This window comes from Mastomys coucha, unplaced genomic scaffold, assembly GCF_008632895.1.
Source record: "Mastomys coucha isolate ucsf_1 unplaced genomic scaffold, UCSF_Mcou_1 pScaffold16, whole genome shotgun sequence".
NCBI lineage: Eukaryota > Metazoa > Chordata > Mammalia > Rodentia > Muridae > Mastomys > Mastomys coucha.
The window spans coordinates 40,832,694-40,841,697 of record NW_022196898.1 but is presented as its reverse complement, the minus strand read 5'-3'; positions in this window follow the sequence as shown (position 1 = coordinate 40,841,697).

The window sequence follows — 9,004 nt, the reverse complement described above, 5'->3', positions numbered from 1 at the left end:
GAAATCCACCTGCCTCTGCCTCCCAAGTGCTGGGATTAAAGGCGTGCGCCACCACTGCCCGGCGAAATAGAGGTTTCTAATTCTCACAGCATTGGTACAAGAGTCAGAAAGTCCTGAGTTTCTATGCATGCTGAAGCACTAGAATTTCTTCCAAATAAGCTCCGTGAAGAAACAGCTGCCACAGATGAACAAGGACATACAGCACACTTTCTCCAAGTATGAGTCTTCAAGACTTGAGACATGGAACACTTGTGTACACACACATGAGTACACATAAAAATATCTTTAGTAGCTTCCATCTATCATTACCCTAAACATTTGATTATTTTAGTATTATAAACTTTTACGTAAAATGGGGCTGGATTCAACATGAATATTTTTATCCTTATTTCCAAAAGATTTTTATGAATCAATGACAGGACTAAACATAAAGTTTTAGTATTTTTCCATTTCTTCATTTAATTTCATATTTTACTATGATATAATATAAGTCATTAAGAAAAGACCATAAAAATAAAAAATTCATACTCACATATGAAATAAATAATAACAAGAAATATGAGAGGCTGAAGAAATAGCTCAGTGGTTGAGAACACTGACTGCTCTTCCAGAGGTCCTGAGTTCAACTCCCAGCAACCACATGGTGGATCACAACCATCTGTAATGGAATCTGATGCCCTTTTCTGGTGTGTCTAAAGACAGCTACAGTGTACTCATCATATATATAAGATGAATAAATAAAATCTTTCAAAAAACTGCCAAAAAAAAGAAAGTAAGAAAAGAAAAAAGGAATGCGAGGCCTCACACTCATTGCCTGGAATTACTTTCCTTCACATTACTACATTTATTTGGATTTGTGATGACGCTTTTGGTGTTGGTGGGGAAGGATGTTGATAGATGTTATCAATAGGAATATGGTGCTCTTAGTTTAGTTATAGTAGTGAGGGTGGCATTGATATTGGAGGTAGGCAGTGGTGGATAGTGTGATAACTTGTAATGTTTGTGATAATGATTGTGGCATTGGTAATGATGATGGTGATGTTGCAAGCTCAAGTGTGGATAGAAGTGATTGCACTAGAAATGGTATTGACTGTACTTGAGACTAACTAAGTGCCTGGAATTGTAGAGTTCAAATGCAGGCACTAATCCAATTTTTCCAAAGTCAGTGTCTTGCTGTGTACCACATAATAGTCTTGAAATCATGCTTCTCATATCTTAGTCTCTCTATTAGTAGAATTGATTATTTGATGTTTTTACACTATACTATGTTTTTCAGAAAAGCTTACATATTTCAAAAGTTTTTATACAGCCAAAAGAAATGTAGGCAATTAACTTGGGAGGTGGCTCATAAGAGAACAACAAAGACTGAGGCTGAATGCTTTGCTTGAAGTTTATAACTATTGTATTAAGTTTGAAGAAAAGGACTTAATAAGTTACTCTTTCTCTGAGATGAATGCTTTTCAAAATTATCACAGGCAATGAACCAGATTCCTACCCTCATCTAATGTCTGTGACACCCTCCAAGCAGAACCATTGTTCATTGAAACAGTTGGTGAATGACATTATAGATAGATCATCTTAATACACACACCATTTCTTAAATGAGTGTAACCTGTTCTCTGTGGGCTGAGAATGAAGATACTCACTCAAGTCAAATAGCTTTGACCATAGCAGGAAATCTGTATCCAAAAATCATGCCTACAATTCACTCCTTGGTGCAGCAGAATTGTCAACTTCCAGCTTAGCTACGATGGAGGTAAAATTCTTTGTTGATGTGAAGGTCATTGAAGTACAGCCTTATTACAATGAAGTCCAATGTCTAAAAATTGTTCTTATTTTGGGCTTGTTCCAGAGTAAGAACCAAGATTTAAAGTTCTACTAAATACAAACAAACAAACAGACTTTAATCTATTTATGTTCATTTAAAAATATGAGTAGTGATGTATTATTTTAAAATATACAGTTAATATGTTTAGAGTTATTTAAAATTTATATTGAGAAAAACGTATGTATTTTCAGTATTGTTGTAGACAAGCATCTATATAAGACTGTTCAATTGATTGTTGTTTTATATCAAACAACTTTCATAATACTCATTTTTATTGTTACAATATTTTATGAATTTTAAAGAATATGACAAAATAAAAAATGAAAGTTATTGTAGGTATTGAAGGCGGGTCTCTGGGAGAATTTGGGGCACAAAAGGGAAACAAGAATGTGATGTGATTATATTTTCTTAAAATAAGTTTTTAAATATTAACAAATTCAGATAAGTTGAAATCATGTATCTTTTCTCATCATAATGCAATAAAACTTAAATCAATAAAAGAAAATAAAAATGAAAATAAAAAGCTACAAAGACAACATAAAAACTCACATGGCTCCCATTTAAAAAAAATTAATAAAAACCAAAGCCTTCAAGAATAATAAGAGCTCCAGATAAATACCTAAAATAAAGTATCCACAAAAACAAACAAACAAACAAACAAAAACAAAAAAACAAAAAACCACCACCAACAACAAAAAACCTGCAAGGCCTGTGCCTCTAAAAGAAAACAACAAAAGATGCCTGTGAAAGAGTAATGTACTCTGTCAAACTTTCCACCATATAAAAGGAAAAACCATCTATCACAGTGGACTATTATATCCATTTCTGGCTGCTAGGTAGGTATTGTTCATATCATGATCAAAAATGGACTTACCACATATATTCTCTCAAAATTTGTGATAGCATATAAGAAGACCACAAAGCCAGAACAACTCAAGAATGACACTCACCAGGTCCTCCAAAGTTATCCAGGAGTAAAGAAGCACAAGTCTGCAGCCATACAGCCAATGGCCTCTTTACAGGACTGGCTGGCCTGCCCAGTGCATGTACAACTGCCTGATAATGCACACGTCCAATAATGTCCCAAGCAAAATGCAAATCCGTACATTAACTGTATTGATAGGTATTCTACAAAATAGAAAATACCCTGTTCCAAGACATCATCAATGTTGACGGCTATGGCTCAGAGGGCCTCTTCCCCTCAGTTTCAGTAACACTTCACTGGTTGGGTAAGTTCTCTTTTTTGATTGAAGACAGTATTTCATTTTCTCTGTTACAAATCTCTTCTGTCCAGACTCATGTTCCCTATTTGTTCTGCCTCAACTTTGTATTTTGTGGATCACTACCCATTTACATTCCTGTTTTCTAGGTAAACTTTGCCCATTTGCTGAAAACACAAAATCGATGAAGTGACTTTATCTGTGGTTTCAGCTTCATCTTGACAATGTTTGGCCCAGAAACAGGCCATGTCTGTCTGCTCCCTGGATTTGATGCTTTTCTGTGAACCTTGCAAAAATAGTATATGTCCTTCCAAGGGAAGGCTGATGGCCTTGAGCCTTATCTTTTCCATCTTAATGACTACCAAGTCAAATGATATATTTGGGGTGTACCTTCAGACTGCTCTTTGAATATGTCCACAAATCTGTTGATTGCCACAGTAGCTTTGGTCAATGGAATACCATGGTCAAAGAGCAACTTGGGGAGGAATGGGTTTATTTGGCATATATTTTTACATTGTAGTTTATCATTCAAAGAAACCAAAACAGGAACTCAAACACTGTGTAATTTCACTCATTTCAGGTCCAAAAATTTGATCTCACAGAGGCTGTTGGGATGATATCGGTTTCCATAGGAACAGTACATATGAGAGAGGGAACATTTTCTGAAAGTACACTAAGCTACAGTATTTTAAATGATGTATTTTATATTTTAAAAGTTATACATAAAATTGTGTTTACACTATAAAAATGGTAAATGGTTTAGGTATGGAATATACTGACTCTGGTATGAATATTCAGCAATGTTTGCATGCATCATGGTACTCTACAGAATGAACAGTATGATCAAATTTCATTCAGAATGGAAAGGTTAAAAGGTTCCAGTAGAGGAGGTGCTAGGAAGAGAAACGAAATCAGTGGAGGGCATCACTGGGATGGGGAGGTTCACAGGAGTATATGAGGGTGACCTTACCTGAGACTGCTACCAGTGGGAGATATAGAGCCTGAACTAGTCACCCCCTGAACCTAGGTGGGATTTCCACTAGGGAGGGAAGGGGACATTAAGCCACCAACAAAACCTTCGACCCAAAATGTTTCCTTCCTTCAAAAGGTTCAGGACCATAGATGGAGCAGAGAAGATGGAAATGGCCACCAAATAATTGGCCAAAATTGGGACCTATTCCATGGACAAGAACCAATTCCCCTGACACTATTAATGATATTCTGTTATGCTTGCAGACAGAAGCCTAGCATATCTGTCCCCTGAGAGGCTTTACCCAGCAGTCAATAGAAACAGATACAGAGATTCACAGTCAAGTGAGCTAGGTGAGTCTTGTAATTTGGAGGAAGAATTAAAGGACCTGAATGATGTAGGAACTCCACAAGAAGACTAACAATGTCAATTAACCTGGAACTTGGGAGCTCCCAGAGATTGAACCAATAACCAAAGAGTAAGCATGAGCTGGACCTAGGACCCCCAGACATATGTAGCAGATGTGCAGTCTGGTCTTCATGTGGCTCCCCCAGCAACTGGAGCCTGGACTATCCTTGACTGATGCATGCCTTTGGATCCAGTTTCTCTAACTGGATTGCCTTGTCTGACCTCGGTGGGAAAGGATGTTCCTAGTTCTGCAGTGACTTGATGTGCCAGGGTGGTTTGATACCCTCAGAAGTGGGGGATCTTCCTTCTCAGAGGAAAAATGGAGGAAGCATGGGGAGGGGCTGTGTGATGTTAAAAGCACATTGAAAGGAAGGGGGCTGCAATTGGGATATAAAATGAATAAGTAAATAAAGAAGTGAAAAATAATTAACTTCTATACAAAAGGTTTCAGTTGACTATTTTGATAGTTTTTAAAGACCCTTAACACAATGATATCCACAGATAGAAGTAAATGAATAAAGAGAAATGCCATCTCAAACAAATTGAATCAGGAGGCATCCTTGCATAAGTGACCAATATCTAGGAAGAAACAATGAAGCCACACACAGAGGATATAAGTGGTGTCACTACTTGTAAGTAAAGCAAACAATCTACCAAGAAAGTATAGCTGTAAATAAATGTACTGTGTATTCACAAAATTTTATTAAATAAACACTGATTTATATGAGAAGAGAGATTAATCAGGTACATAAAAAATAAGTCACTTGAATATTCCTCTTTCATCCCTAAATAATTTTGCTGACCAAACACAAAAAGTGGTGACAACAACAACAAAAAAGTTCAGAATTAAACTCCATAATAGATCTTATGTACTTAACAAGCAGCTACAACCACTGCAAACCACATATTAATAACTGGTGCCAACATAATTTTCCTAAGACATCACATTTATGATAGATATGTCATATTTTATGATACAAAGCAAACCTGAACAAATATAAAAATTGATACTTTCTTGGGTTTTTTCATTCCATAATGGAAAAATTAAAAACCACCAGGAAAAGGATCACTTTTAAATCATACAAACACATGGGGATTTAACAATTCACTTCAAATGATGAAAAATCAAAGTAAGGGACAAAACTTTAAGTTACTAGAAATTAAGCCTACCAGAATATATGAGATACATCAATGGTAGTTTAAATGAGTTTATTGCTAAGTGTCTTCCATATTGAATGAGGGATTGATATCTAAAAAAAGAGAGAACAACAAAAATTTCAAGTGACAAGAGAGATGGCTCAGTTGTTAAGAGCATTTAACTGCTCATATAGGGGACCTAAGTTCATTTTCCAGCATACACATCTATCACATTTCAACCTCCTTATCTCCATCAACTGGAATCTGTCACCCTCTTCTGGATTCTATAGGAAACATACTCACATGTCTAAAACCATACAGAGACATGTAGAGATATACATAATTAATGGAATAATAGGGAGGTTGCATCAACTGAGAAAGAGAAATGGAGATTAGCATAGAATAAGGAAAAGGGAAGAGGGACCAAAAACACCAACATTTTTTGATAAGGTCTCAAAGAATCATTCTATTTCGTACTGTATACAATGTGTGTATGTATGTATATGTATGTGTGATACCCTAAGAACATAGGCTCTTATGTCTCCAGCTGGATCTGACTTGAAAGCCCTTTTTGTATAGTGTGGCTTCCATGGTTCCAGGAGCCAATGGAGAGAAGCAATTAAAAAGTCCCACACACCTGCACCACCTATGAATCATGAAATCACCAGCATAGACAGCTAAGCATAAGGATACAATCAGAAATCACTTATCTGGAACACCCAAGAACTATCTAGTTGGATTTAGTTCTCACTCAGCAAGAAGGAATTCATAGTTGATACTGAAGAACTAGCCAGCTTCTGGTACTGCTGAGGTGACTTTTCCAAGAGAAACAACCTACCTAAAATAATTTCACCACTGGTACTTTGCTGGACAAACATAGAGCCTTACTACATATTCAATTTCATCTTTACACCCACAGATAAATGTGGGTATCATCCATCAATAAAGAAGTCCCCTTTTACAAAAACAAAAATGGAAACCACAGAAAACCACAACTGGACACAATTCAGAGACCAACAAATAGTGGGGAATCTAATACCAATGGATACCTGTAGATAGCTGTATATATAGTTCTGGGAACATCACCAAAAAAGAGGCTAAAAGATTGTGAAAGCCAGAATACCAGGAACTTTTCAGTTAATCATTCTCTCCTGCAAAGGGCTGCAAAAACAAGGATGAACAATAGAAGTATCTATGGGGATATTAAGCAGAGGGAGACAATGTTTAATGAGATACCAACCTACGACAAAGAACTACAGCCAGCTAATAACTGTTGGGAGAAGGAAAGTTAGTCCGTTGCATGGATAAGCACTCAAATTCATTGTACAATGAAGGCTCAGGCTTGAAACCATATATATATATATAGCAAAACTGGATTTACCTGGTTACACTTATAGGTATTTTACATGCACGCACATGCACACGCACACAAAAAAAGGGTAAAGAAAAATAAGTTATCAATTTAAGAGTGGGGCAGAAATGGGACGTGTACTATGGAGATCTGTGGAGGATCTGAAGGCAAAGAAGAAATCTAGAGAGTAATGGTATTCTGTAACAATTAAAAAATATAATTAAATATAATTTTAAAAGGAAGTTAAATATTGTTAATGAAAGAACACCTGAATCAAACAAAGGAGTTGTAATGAGAGGCAAACACTTTTAAAAGGGTTCAGCATCCTTAAACTTTCAGCGATTCAACTTTAAATTAGTTTGAAATTCCATCTCACTCTAATCAGAATGACTATGGGATAAAAGAACCATTATTTACTGTTGTTGGTTGTGCAAATGGTACACTCACTGTGAAAATCATTGTAAAAAGTCCTCAAAAGGCAGTGATTAGAAGTAACCTACCACTCAGACTTTTCACTCCTGGATACACACACATATACACACACACACACACACACACACACACACACACACACAAACATTTTTAACTGACTACCAAGATACATGTGGTTCTCTGGCCTATACAGGAGTCTTTACTCTAAATTCTTTGGCCACTGCAAGACAAATCACCTGTTACTAATATGATTGCTTGACAAGATATACCCACTGGCACAAAAGTAGCACAGCTGTATGGGAGCAAACAGCCACTTTCGGTTTGGATTTCAGGCCTTGCTCAATAAAATGAAATGCACACTTGGCACTGGTAAACAGGTCAAGAAGAAACTGGTTAGATAGGTCCCAGGCCTTGTGGCATAAACAGTCAATACTGTTATTCTGCTAAATGGACAAATTACACAAAAAATTTCCTAATGACTTATTGCTATATGCATATCAATACACTGGTCATTCCTCAAAAAATCTCCTTATAGTAGATTATAAGCACAAAGACCCTCAACTCATCAGTGATACAGAGGATAAGAGACTTGTGTGTAGTTATCATTACCCTCATAGAAGAATTGGCAGAAGTATTGTAAGAAACAATGGTAAAAAATGGTATTTTCACTTAACTTGTCAATTAAATAGTGAACTCATTATTGATCCACTGTGCACAAGTCTTGTGAAAGCTCAAACAAGACAAAAACTTATTGTGGGAAAGAAGGGAAAAATGAAATCTACTACTAGTTAAGGAACACGACAGTGGGTAGCTTCTGAGAGGAGTATCACTTTTCTTTCTTTTTTTTTCTCTAAAGTTATATTTTATTTTAAATTTTAAATCGGTGGTTTGTAGATAAGTATTTTAAATCCCCCCATGGTGTTAGCGATTACATCCAAAGCTCCCTGTATAGCAGGTAAATTCTCTTCTATGGAGCTGTCCCCAGACTCTAAGTGGTCTGTTTTGAAGAGCACATACTTAAACAAGCACTAGAAAAACACTCAGAATTTTGGTATTCCAAGACAGGTCTTCTCTCTGGAATAGTCCTGGCTGGCTAGAACTCACTCTGTAGACCAGGCTGGCCTCAAACTCACAGAGATCCGCCTGCCTCTGCCTCCCAATCCCTGGGATTAAAGGCGTGCATCACCACAGCTCGGCCAGCCCTTGGCATTTGGTAATCAGGACAAGGCCAAGTTGGTAATGGCAACAATCCTGACCAGTGCCCCAGATGGCACTCCAAATGACTTCTGCCCTAAGACCCCAGCATTTGACTGCCATATCTGGTGGCAGGGCGATCTCCCATGATGCACCGGGGAAAGGAGCTTCTTGCCTGATCACTGTAGCCTAGCAAGGCCTGGCGGCTATTCTTGGGGCCCAGGAACCTGTTCACTAGCATAGTCCATCCAAGGGAGAAGTGGAACTCGATGTCCTCCTGAAAGTCAGCACACAGCTTGTCACAATTCAGGTCATAGCTGAGGGAGAAACACTGTCGAGGGACCAGCATGTCTATCTGATTCCGCACAAACATAGGAAGAAGGGGCTTCAAGCCATCTATCATGTCCTGCTGCATAGTTTGCAGTGAACTGGCAATGGCTGTGGAGCAGCGGTCAGACATGTTC